We start from the raw sequence: 13,788 nt of genomic DNA on the forward strand, positions 1-13,788 counted from the left end.
ATGGGTCAGAGTCTCCTGTGAGCCTGCACCTCTGCATCGCGGGTCAAGGTCTCGTGTGGGTCTGCTTCTCTGCTTCGCGGGTCAAGGTCTCCTGTTAGCCTGCAACTCTGCAGTGCGGGTCAAGGTCTCCTGTGAGCCTGTAACTCTGCAGCATGGTTCAGAGTCTCCTGTGAGCCTGCACCTCTGCATCGCGGGTCAAGGTTTCCTGTGAGCCTGAAACTCTGCATCAGGGGTCAAGGTCTCCTGTGGGCCTGCACCTCTGATTCGCGGGTCAAGGTCTCCTGTGAGCCTGCAACTCTGCAGAGCGGGTCAAGGTCTCCTGTGGGCCTGCACCTCTGCAGTGCGGGTCAAGGTCTCCTGTGAGCCTACAACTCTGCAGTGCGGGTCAGGGTCTCCTGTGAGCCTACAACACCGCAGTGCGGGGTCAGTGGTTCGTGTGAGCCTGCACCTCTGTAGAGCGGGTCATAGTCTCCTGTGAGCCTGCAACTCTGCAGTGCGTGGTTAAGGTCTCCTGTGAGCCTGCACCTCTGCATCGCGGGTCAAGGTGGCCTATGAGCCTGGAACTCTGCAGTGCGTGTCAAGGTCTCCTGTGAGCCTGCAACTCTGCAGCATGGGTCAGAGTCTCCTGTGAGCCTGCACCTCTGCATCGCGGGTCAAGGTCTCCTGTGGGCCTGCACCTCTGCTTCGCGGGTCAAGGTCTCCTGTGAGCCTGCAACTCTGCAGTGCGGGTCAAGGTCATCTGTGAGCCTGCAACTCTGCAGCATGGGTCAGAGTCTCCTGTGAGCGTGCACCTCTGCATCGCGGGTCAAGGTCTCCTGTGGGCCTGCACCTCTGCTTCGCGGGTCAAGGTCTCCTGTGAGCCTGCAACTCTGCAGTGCGGGTCAAGGTCTCCTGTGGGCCTGCACCTCTGCAGTGCGGGTCAAGGTCTCCTGTGAGCCTACAACACCGCAGTGCGGGGTCAGTGGTTCGTGTGAGCCTGCACCTCTGTAGAGCGGGTCAGAGTCTCCTGTGGGCCTGCAACTCTGCAGCGCGGGTCAGAGTATCTTGTGAGCCTGCAACTCTGCAGTGTGGGTCAGAGTCTCCTGTGAGCCTGCAACTTTGCAGCGCGGGGTTAGACTCTCCTGCGCGCAGCGACAGACAGGACTCTGGCTCTAGCCTTGAGAGTGTTTTAATACTTTGCGATTAAGAGCTTGAATCGAGGTTGTTAAGACAAAAGTACATGAGTATTTTGAACTTCACTTGTATTTGTAAACAACACATTTAACGATGTATGATCAAATTTGCTGTTACGCTCGAGGTAGGATTCAAACATATTACCGTCACCCATGGGTGACTAGCGTTTGATTGGTTTGTCATATGTTTTTTTCTCTGTTCAGCCATCGATATTTATTTTTCCCTTTTATAACCTATAAAGTTGTATTGTTGCGGGTTGTACGACCGAGACTTCCGAGCCTTGTGCGGCCTCGCTTAGTGTAAGTAGTACCGCAGTACGTCAGTCGACTGCCGTGGTTACCTAACACGTGACGTCACTCGGCTGCCGGGTGTATTAGCCCGCGCACGCCCCGGCTCGCGAGCTGCACACCTGAGTCTTCTGCCATGTCGAGCGGCCCAGCGGTCGCTACAGTTGGTGGTCTCTGCAGCTAGCACACGAGTGGTATCCTGTTTACCACGGACTCCAACGGCTGCGATTATAAAGGCAGGTACTGGAAAGTCTGAGGGGCAGAATCGGCTCGTGTCAACCGTTGTGTTTTAAAGTCTAAAACTATACGCGTGCTTAATGAACTGGGACGGTGTTCGCTGCCCCCCCCCCCCCCTCCACTGAAACAGTGACATTAATGAATCGTGTACAGGGAATGATACCTCATGAGGACAATGAACAGTGACGTATTAGGTTAAGTAATAGAGATTCGACAGTATATTGTAGGAGTCAGTAATTAATATGTTAAGTGTTTGTGCTTGCTCCCATTTCCATAATAAATGTAGCGTTTTGGAAAGTTACTTAGTATCACCTGCCTCTCTGTCACCTCCTTTTCCCATAATTCAATGTTGCCGGTTAGCACAGGCTAACCCCCCACAACAAGTGCGTCACTCTGCTGGCAGAGATGCGTGGGTGTTTGTGTAACTATTCCACTTCCTTTTCAATTTTTATCCTCCAGGTCTTAGTTATCATTGCTTACGTTTTGACTTGTCAAAGGTTACTGACTCGTGGCGGTGTAAGTATTCCCGACATGTCACTAACAGGGACAGCCTGGATCCAGAACCTCCCTAAGGCTACTTTACTGCGCGTATTATCTGACCTGGGCGTAGGTGAGTTTGACGCAGAGACCGTAACTATTGATCAGCTTCGACAAATTGCGCGTAAGAGTGCCAAGAAAACTGATACAGATACTGGTCACGTCAGCGAAGAAGATAACCAGACAACAGTATGAGTCCATTTTATTAACTATAAACTGCCTGTGATCGAATTCTGATCGAATCAATCGCTTTTTACAAGGTATTATTTAATAATTTTTTTTAGATATTTTCAGAATTTTTTTGCACGATAATTTCGGATTTTTAAAACGGTGGCCAACATGATGTCGAATTACCATTATGTTGTCAAGAGCTTTGCATTTAATTTTGGCACATTTAATAGTTTTTAATGTAATACTTTTTATTAAGTATTTTTAAACAAATATTACTTTCTTTGCATCGTCTTAGAATAGAACCATGGACGATTTTTTAAAAAATTTCCCGAATTTTTAGGTTTATAATTACATTATTTTCAAAATAGCAGCCGATATGGCCGACAAGATAGCGGACGGGAGAATAGTTGATGATCTTGTAATAAATTCTTCGGCACTCTAACGGGAAAAGTTAAAAAATTTGGTGGCAGAAAACCTTAGTAGACTAACACAAAATAACAGGTCCAAGATGGTCGTCACGATGTCATTTTGGTTAGCGTAATATCTGCCTTGGTACTAATGAATGGAGGTAGAATGCTGCCTGTCCCCATAGAGGAAAGAACTGTCACCGTTATATTTTTTCAAGTGCATCCAACAGGAATCAAACCGATGCGATGTCCTCCAATGTCCATGGGGTACAAAATACATTTTAAAAACTTATTAAAGTAAGTTTTAATAATTTATTTTTTATAGTTTTTAGTTTTTAAGTTTAAAATGTATAGAAAGCGACGAATTACAACTTAAGTATCGTAGTTCAGTCACATTTCAAGGTCACGGTCATCTAAGATGGCCGCCTTGACGTCCCAATCAGATGGTGAACCCTTACACCGACACCATACCCTGCACCCTGGGCTATGTATACTATGTATAATTGTAACTAACATATATTATAATCCTAAATAGAGGACATTTTTAATTACTCTGTATGGATCAAATATGGGTCAGGTGTTGTATTACTATAGTCTCACAAACAGTTTTTAAGTTTCTCTAAAGAAATCTCTATGCATAAAATTTCAGAAGACTATTATTATAATCTAGTATTGTGAGTACTGCTGAAATTTCACCTGCAGAAGGAAAACAGTCTGGGGCCACCCACCCACGATATAAATTTCGGTAAAGGTTATACTGACAATTTTGGAGAGTTCCCAGATATATTATACTGTGACAATAGTGACTAAATTTGTTTCGCAATAATTAGTAAGCTGTGTAAAGTGAAAGTAGTTAAATATTTTTAAAATTTAATTATTTTCTCTAAATAAGTTTAGTAGGTTATAATAGCCGGTCTCGGGACAGGCTCCAGGCGGAGGATTCAAGATTGTGTCCACCATCTGGGGTTGTTAAGTCACGGCGGCCATCTTGGATGATCTTGACCTTGACCTTCCAAATTTGCCTAAAAGGATCCAAAATTTGCCCAAATTTCGCTAAAATGCGCCAAAATTTCCAGTTTTTTGGAAAAAAATTCCACCAAAAATTTGCAAAAAATTTGATAAAGAATTTTTTTTTCTATTTCGAGGGAAAAATTCCTGTTTCGAGAAAAAAACTTCCCCTTTTAGTGCTTAAAAATGCCAACGGCTTCAAAATTCCTAAAAACAACTCAAAATTCCTAAGAGCTAGCTGCTCAAGCTGCACCTTGACAATTAGAAAGCCACGACCGCCATCTTGGATCCGCCAATTTAAAATCCACCATTTTGTTTTCTTGAACTTTCCAACATTTTGAATTTCGCTATTTTTAACTATGTCGTCACTGTTGCAATTTTCGTTATGGCCGCAATCTTGGAAATCCGTGATTTTTATGCTAAAAAATCGGGACAAAATCTAAAATTGATTAAAATTAATTAGATTTTGATAAAATATTAGTTAAAAATTCATCAATATCTTGGAGCACGGTGTCCTCGGTTCGAACCCGGTGAGGCCAAAAATAAAAATAAAAATGGCGACCGATACTTGCTCCACGGAAGCCACCAGCAGACTGACCTCCCACCACTGATGCCAATGTATATATATTGATAGCTAGTATAACATCATGTCAACCATCTTGTTTTCATCTGCTAGAGCACACTGCAACCATGGTAGTTTTATTTTTACACACTAGAGTGCAGTATTCATTTCTTATTACTGAGGTGCCCGCCATCATACATTTTTAGCCATCTTGGATATTCATTATTATTTAGCTAGAAATTCCGGAAAAATTACAAATTGCATTAAACAAATCTGCAATTAATAAACTGATTGATTCGAAAGGGAACCACACATAACTTAGAAAGTCACAACTTAGAACTGTCATAACTTAGAAAACTTGGAAAATTCCACGTAACTTAGAAACACATAACTTAGAAAGATCATAACTTAAAAACACACAACTTAGAAGCACACAACACAGAACCACACAACTTAGAAACGTCATAACGTAGAAAGTCATAGCTTAGAACTATCATAACTTAGAAACACACAACTTAGAACTGTCATAACTTAGAAACATGTAACTTAGAAACACGCAACGCAGAACCACACAACTTAGAAATGTCATAACGTAGAAAGTCACAACTTAGAACGATCACAACTTAGAAACACACAACCTAGAACTGCCATAACTTAGAAACACATAACTTAGAAACACGCAACGCAGAACCACACAACTTAGAAACGTCGTAACGTAGAAAGTCACAACTTAGAACTATCATAACTTAGAAACACACAACTTAGAACTGTCATAACTTAGAAACATGTAACTTAGAAACACGCAACGCAGAACCACACAACTTAGAAATGTCATAACGTAGAAAGTCACAACTTAGAACGATCACAACTTAGAAACACACAACCTAGAACTGCCATAACTTAGAAACACGTAACTTAGAAACACGCAACGCAGAACCACACAACTTAGAAACGTCGTAATGTAGAAAGTCACAACTTAGAACTATCACAAGTTAGAAACACACAACTTAGAACGATCATAACTTAGAAACACGTAACTTAGAAACACGCAACGCAGAACCACACAACTTAGAAACGTCGTAACGTAGAAAGTCACAACTTAGAACTATCACAAGTTAGAAACACACAACTTAGAACGATCATAACTTAGAAACACGTAACTTAGAAACACATAACGCCGAATCACGTTACTTAGAATTTGAATGAGAAGGCGTAAATATTTTGAAAGGACTGTAGTGAGAAATATTTTTGTTTGCACTCCCTGCATTCAGAGCTGCACTCTTGTGGCTAAATAGTTACTTTCGTGTTCAGTTTGGTTCTCTCTGTATAGATGGCGCTGTTAGTTCCACACACAGCTAAATTGACTTCAGCTAATGGTTTGCTCGCCACCTCTGAACGACACGTTTATTTTATTCCTGTTATCAATGATTATGATTTAATTTGTGTTAGTAAAACAGTTTTTTTTGTATAGCTATAATAAATTAAGTTGATTACATAATGAGCGTTGGTCTAAATTCACGTGTTTAAATAACGACAAGTAAAACCAAGAAGAAAAAAAATGAATTAATTTTCCCGGTTTCTATGACGTCACTGTTGACGGAAATTTAAAACTATATATATATATATATAAATTGAACTTGTATTATCTGTACTACTTTCGTTGTAGCGTCATTAGGTATTCTTCTCTCGAAGGTTACATTAGTGCCATTTATTTAATATAAAATTTTTACATTTTTTTAAATGTAGCGTTAAACATAATCTTGAGAATATAAATACAGAATGTATGTAAAATAATCGCTAAAATTTTAATAAGTGAGAAATCACGTAATGTTGAGAAAGCAGAAACATTAATGTTCAGACGCAGGGTAGTTCTTAAATATTTTTAAAACATTTTTAGATTAAAAGCGTTGCAAATTTTATATATGAGGAATATAAAAAATTAATTTTTCCATTTCATAAAATTTATATCAAGGTACTATTTTCCTGTTGATTTCCGGGGCAATACTGCACAAGCAATGTTTACTGGGGATGCAGAAAACATTTGGCCAGACAGCTGGTTCCAACCATAGAGTAAATGACGGCTAGGTCATTGGAGAGGTGGTAAAATATCAAGATTCATGAAATGATTTCGAACCTGAGCTTTCGCATTTGCGCTACGTCGTTGTATTATACGTAGTGTATTTCCGAGTAACTCTCATTACTTGATGTGAGATAATGAAGTATTTTTACGGGAATTAGGTTTTAAATTTAAAAGTATGTATTTTATTACAAATTTTTTTCTTTGTTACTGTGATTAATTTATTGTTTGTGTAACCTATTTTCATAGTTTTAAAATAAAATTCGATAACTATTTTCGTTTAATATACCTATTCATATCTTTAAATGAGTTACCCGTAGTTATTTATAACGATTTTTGACTAGTATTATAAAAATTTTGCAGGGGTATTTTCCGTTTATATATTAATCATTACTTTGAATTAGTAACAGTTTAGGAAAAATTGCTGTTTCTTTTCTTCGGCTCGTAGAAGTTTCAATCGAGTTCATATTTCAGCGTGACTCATGTGGCTGAAAATGCGGGTCGATCTGCTCGGTGTGACCTGCGTTATGCCCTACGTCTAAATCAGAAATTTTACTATCTCTCGCGGACTTTCTCTTCCATCACGTCAGATTGCAGCGTATTATGTCTACAGACTTTTAAGTTTCCAATGTCTTAGTAAATAATTTGAAATTTACGTACTACGGCAGCTCCCCCCCCCCCCCCCCCTACCCATTTTTTTATTGTAAAGTGTTAACAAAATACGGTTTTTCATCAATTAATGATTACATTATTTTTGATTTCGTATTTCGCACAATAAACTTTAAAATTTAATATTATGTATTTTAATGGTTCTATGAAAAAAAATTCCCTTTTCTTAATCACTTTACTCTAAAAGTAAGAACTGTGTAAGGTGATTTGGACGAAAATTTTAAGCTTCATTGCTTGCAACCAGATAATTATTTACTCGACTTTGAATTAACACTTTCACTAATTCATTGCCAAGTGCAAGTAGGTGATTCACAAATGAGTTACTAATTGTTTTCTTGAGAAAAGTGCTGTGACACATTTACTTAATTTAATGTCTGTGGTTGGTTATGTTATGTGTAGACCTACATTATATAAGTCTGTGGCTTTTTGCCTTATAGTGCTACACTCCATTAACTAGTAATTTGAACATTATTCACTTGTGTTGTTTTGTCATATTTTGACTTTTTTTTTTTTGCAGCTGAAATTAACAGTAGGTAGGTCCTTTCCCTTGAAACACACAAAACTCCTTTTGATATATTTTTAAAGAATTCTTAACAAAAAAAAAGTATTTATAATAAATAAGAAGTTCACGCCAGTATGCATTCAAAATAAACTTTTTTTCTAACATTCCATATGAGAAGTGTATAAATGTATGTCCGGAAACTGAAGTCGGTGCGTAGTGTGTTTGGAGTCCGCCATCTTGGATTGTGACATCACGGCGGCCATCTTGAATGACCTTGACTATGATCTCGCCGCCATATTGGAATCTACCATTTTGTTTCTGAAACTTTCCACCACCATCTTAAAATCGAATGCCCCAATTCGTTACGGCCGCAATCTGGTTTTTCCATTATCTTGTTTTAATCTGCCGGAAGTTGTCATCTTTCTTTTCTTTCTTCCACTGGAGGTCGCCATCTTGGATTATGTAATGTCTACCATTTTTGTTTCTGCTATTTTTTCCTAGTGTGTGTCAGCTACTCTCTGTCTCATGTACATAAGTTCGATGTTCCATTACCTACTAATGAGGTTATGACCCTTATCGACATATAAAATTTAATTTTTTATACTGTATACATTGGCAGTTAGGTGATTCGAACCATGGCAGTTGGGAACTCTGGATTAGAAACATACGCCTTTTACCACATGACTATCGAAACATTTAACAGACTGAGAATTATATAAGGTAGGCCTATATATAAAAAATCTCGCATATTCGGACTTGTAATTTTTTTTCAATATGATGAAATAAAAATAGCAGAATTTGTTAGAGGGAACTGCCGCCATACTTGTTTTCAATTCACAATAATAGGAGCGCGAGTGTCACGTAGTACACCAACCATATGCTAGAGGGCGCTGCCACCATCTTTGTTTTCAGTTCTTGCTACCAGGCACGTTAGTGTCCAGCCGTATGCTATAGAGCGCTACCGCTATGTTGGCAAGAGTGCAGGAGCATTTATTGCAACAATGTTTTCACTTCCGCTATCTTTTCGGACATCATAGCCGTCATATTGTAATTCTGTAATTATTAACCTATATATCCGGAAATTATTCCAAAAATTATAAAAAAAATTCCCATTAATGTTATGATTGACCCTATTGATTTAAGTCTTTGGTTCAATCCTTGACCAATACAAATAAAGTTTTATGTTAAAAAATTAATTTAATTAAATTAATTTAAAAATACAAAAAATATATATTTACTGTCCTGATCTATCAGCTTCCAGTGAGCCGCAGATGTAGGTTTGGTCGCCATATTGAAATGCTGTACTTATTAAATAAATAATCGAGAAAAAATCGACAAAATATTAGAAAATTAGCCAAATAATATATCGATTGAATCAATCGATTTCAGTCCTCGGTTCGAACCTTGGTCGATGAAAAAAAAAGGGGATTTTAGACTAAAAAAATATATTTTTTATTTCTCTCTTTACCTTCTGACAATTGGATAGTTGGCCTTACAACGAAAAGTCTCTCTAGACAGGCCGTATGACAAGCGTCTCCACACCAAAAGGTTTGGAAACCCCTTCAGCTTACTCATGTACCATTTCAGGTATAGACAAAGTATCCCGAACCAAAAGATCTAATTAATCGGTTCTCAGCATACTGTTCGAACAGATCATTTACAATGTCAGCCTTGTAGGCCAAGCGTATCCGAACCACGATATATTCGTTTTCGATACTTGTTATGTTTTACTGCTGATAATGACACTGCACCCGTTTAAGTCTCCTCTAGTATGTAAACGACGATGATAGACCTCCACAATGATCTATACTGACGATAGTCAGCATTACTGTTGTTGTAGGTGATAGGTCAGACTGAACTGAAGAACCTCCAATTGGTGATGGTACATACGTCATCAAGGTCTTCGTCGTTGTTGTGACTGCTACTTTCCAGTCCGAGTAAAGATTTTAATCAACATTTCTAAATTGCTCTGGCTTCCACAGCTCCAAAAGGCTACGACGGCTACAATGGCTACAGCAGCTCCAACTGGCTACAACGGCTACAATGGCTCCAACTCTCTACAGCAGCTACAACTGAATTTGGCTCCAATTGGTTTCAATAATATTTAGCCCGAAACTGTCTCGATTGCTGAGAAGGCTTTTTTGTTACTTATTATTTTGTTTGGTTACGATTATTGCATATTTTAGTTAGAAATTGTAGTGTGAGAAAACAATCTTAGGCGATAAATTAAAATACAAGAAATAAAACATTTTTTTTTTCAAAATACCAATTATAATTTATTTTTCAATAAAACACACTTGCAGGTAAAACAAGGCATTATTGTACTTTCCTTACATCTTAGTTCATGAAGTATAGTACATTTTTCTTTAGTGATGGATATATTTTTAACATTTTGGGAAGCAAGTAGAAGTCTTAACCTATCGACAATATTTTAGGATCTTCTCATGTTGTGTAATCAATCTCTTCTGCTGCTGCCGCCATCTTCTTTGCGCTTTTACTGCCAATTTCCTGAGAAACTCGATAGTTTCTGTTTTAAAACCAGCCTCATAGTTATTATAATCATAATCGTCCCATTGATCATCACGGAAATGATCAGAATTGATAATTTTAACATGTTGCTTCCATCGTTTAGGTCTCAGTGTTTCATCACAATTGTCCATCTTGTAAGATTCAGGTGCTTCAGCTTGGTATTTGATCTTGAAAGGTTCAAGTGCGTCATCACGTTATTCGAACTTGTCAGCTTCTGATGCTTTTATGTTGTTTTCAGTTCTGCAAAGATGACTTGAATTTACTATTGATATTTTTTTTTTAATTTCCATTAAATATGCTACTTTCTTCGTTAGCATTTAATTTCAAATCATTAACGAAATCTAGGATAGTGTTGTCTTTATTTCACTTTCTGGATGATGAAGCACCGTTCTTGTTATCATCAGTTAGCTTGGTTGTACAGATCTTGTGATGTTTATTCAAGATAAATTCGTCAAATAAATGATGCTGAGTGCAACTGAATAATTTTTAGTAATGTCCCAAAATACACTCGCTTCTCTCATGACGGTTAACATTTATTGCAAGGTAAATTTCTTGCTGCAATAACTACACTTGTGTCCGTTCGATAACGGCTACAGACATCGCTACGGAATCCATACTAGCTTCTGTGAATGTGGTCAGAAGCATACTGAGTGTTCCAAACTAAAACAGAAATTCAAGTAGGAATTTCAGTAAACCATCAGCTAGAGTTAATTTTACACTTGTTGAAAAATTCATCTCCAAGTAGATCTGTTTTTCACCAACAGATGTCTCCTCATGTAATTGCTCACAGTGTTCGTAATTTAAACAATATATCTGAATCCATCTAGTACAATTTACCTTGTATAATAATGCAAGTATAAAACATTCGTTATTTGTTATGTTTTAAGCGAGATGCGGGATGCTTACTCACGATCGGAATAGGAGAGCTTTGTTAGACCTCAAGCAGAAGGAGAATAGTCTTGCATGCTGTGATTCTCAGCTGTTTTAATACATAGAAATCGACTCAGTGATAAATCTAATTTATGTGTGAGTTTCACCTGATTTAATTTGTAGTTGTAATTTGGTAATAGGAATTCACTAACTAAACGTAAAACTGAATACAATTGCATTTCTCATATCGAAAAAATGCTTGAAATGATTACCTACTTTTTAATAACTAACCAGAAGCACGCTAAGAAATTCAACAAAAGTTTTGACAGGAATAACCAGGAGTATAGGGAGAACACTAACAAAATGTTGTCAGGAATAAAAAGTGGCCGAGGTCAAAGTCAAGGTCATGCAAGATGGCCGCTGTGAAGTCACAATCCAAGATGATGGACCTCAACCACACACAATGTACTGGCACCAGATGCCGGACATACATTTATATATTACTTGTATGCCACATCGGAATGTTTTAGGGGAAAATTACAGTGTAGCGGTTCCTGGAAAACAATTTGAATAGTAACTAAAGTTAAAGGTTAGTTAGGTTGCCTTTATTAATTACATATAAAGTTTTACTTACGTACCAAATAAATATTACTACTTCTGAATTTACGCAACGAATCTTCCACTTGACGGTTTTGTATTAGCCTTATTTACAAGAAGCTGTTATTTTATAAAATTACCATATTAGGAACATATCCTAATTTTTTTTGTTACAATATAGATTTTATACTCCTTATATACGAATTCTAACCAAATGAATAGTGCCCAAAGCGTCATCTAAGAATAATTAGTTCTTGAGTTTGGCTAGGTTAATTTTAGTTCTCAGTACCTATATGTTTTTTAATACTAAGTGGGTTGAGTGTTGGAAAAACAAGTATGTTTTAACTGTGCGTAGCCTTGCTTTTGTGAATAACAGATTGTTTTGCAAACAGCCTTTCTGTTTTATTTGTACAAAACATTTCTTTTAAGATATTTTCGTATGCTAAGCGTTCACTTGATTCGTTGTGAGGATGATTTTGACTTTCCACCAAAATCTATAGAATTGGTTGTAGGGAAAGTGGAAAATAAGTACATTTCATCTTAAACTATTTTAGTAATTTGATTGCTCTTGTATTATGTACTAGCTAGGCCCTGATTTCAGGAGCCAGCGCTCTGGTAAAATAATTTTTAGCCGCCCCCCTTTCTTTCCAGTTCCCCGCAAAAATAATAAAACTTTTCAAATTCAAGCTTATTTATAATAAGTTTTAAAACAGCTTATTATGCAACTAAATACTAAGGTTTTTCAAAGACAAAGGCTGTGTGTATTTTTTAAATTTAATAAATGCTTGTAGTATTTTTATACGGCTGTTATAGTTAACTTAATAAAATATGAGTTACAGTATACTATTAAACGAATTTTAAATCTTTTTCTAAATTATTTTATTTAGTAATTTATATTTTTAGGCATTATTTCTCGTCCCTCAAACCTTTTTGTCCAATTTTTTTCGTACCACGAATTCTTTCGCCGCTCAAAAACTGGAAATCTGGGCGAATGCCTGGTTGACTCATATATAAATTGGAGCCTAGTGCTAGTACATTTTGTGGATCTACAGTGATGAAATTACTAGAATATGAAGCTTAATACGAAGTTAGGTTATGATATGTAAACATATCAATGCCTGATTATTAACTATTCATGTATACTTGGTTTATAAACACTTATCATTTTTTCCTATTATCATCGAGTTCTAAGGCAAAGCTGCCATGAAGTGAACGATTTGTTTATAATAAAATGGAAATTTTTTATTTTATTTTGAGTATCACTGATAGAATAATATCTTTGAAAATATGATTTTTTTTACATCCGGTTATTCATATATGCTAATCCTGTATGTAACCTGTGGGTTTGTTGTTTTTACACTGATTTTTTTTGCAAGTTCTCGTAAAGCAAACGCAGTTGTGAATCATGGTAGTTGAAAGTGTAGACCTACCAATAGCGCTGGATTTCAGTAATTAATAAACAGAGTATGCGTTTGTTTTCAACGAGTTTATTTGAGAACTTTTAATATGTAGTTCGATATTATAAGACATTATTTTCAATTTGCCTCCAGAATCATTACTTTGTTTTTAATTAAATTTAATTATATAATTATGTTTATATACATGTGTGTGTGCGTGTAGGCGTGTGTGTGTAAATCATGACCGTGGTTATTTTATCGTAACTCAACAAATTTTCAGTTAATTAATTTTTTTCGTAACCGGAAAAATTCAATCACTTCATTACCATTTGTTAAGTTTTCATGCACTGTGGAAGCAGCGAACGCATATTGAAACCTACATTTCTTGAAGTCCCATTACATATTGTGGAGCGGGCTTGAGCGGTAGATAAGTGGCAATTTTCACGTGGAAGAAGTGTGAAATACATGACAATTTAACAATTGGATGTAACTGTAGTAAATTATGTTTAAGAAGTGACCACGGGCGTCTGAAATTAAATAAAATCAACAAGTATAATTTGGCTACACCTTAAGGTGTTCACTAGTTGGCTACAAGGCTAATGTTATAAACTTCGCAAGAAAAGCAAACGCACAGGACGCTACATGCAACAAGTGCAATAAAACTGCGGCAATTTATAGGTAAAATACGCCAGAGGCTAGACATCGCCGACCCTAAAACTTGAAACAATACAAATGTCGAAACAATTTACATTTGGCTTATTTATA

At 37.1% G+C, this 13,788-nt stretch overlaps 1 protein-coding gene across 1 annotated transcript in view; it reads left to right on the top strand.

Moving 5' to 3' along the window:
- Positions 1–1,651: 1,651 nt before the first annotated feature.
- LOC134534415 (collagen alpha-1(XX) chain-like) overlaps positions 1,652–13,788 on the top strand; it is a 164,534-nt gene continuing 152,397 nt past the window's right edge. Inside the window, exon 1 of the mRNA XM_063372880.1 lies at positions 1,652–1,700. The gene's annotated coding sequence lies outside the window, so the exon portion shown is untranslated. The remainder of the gene's footprint in view (positions 1,701–13,788) is intronic.

This window comes from Bacillus rossius, chromosome 7 (assembly GCF_032445375.1).
Source record: "Bacillus rossius redtenbacheri isolate Brsri chromosome 7, Brsri_v3, whole genome shotgun sequence".
Lineage (NCBI taxonomy): Eukaryota > Metazoa > Arthropoda > Insecta > Phasmatodea > Bacillidae > Bacillus > Bacillus rossius.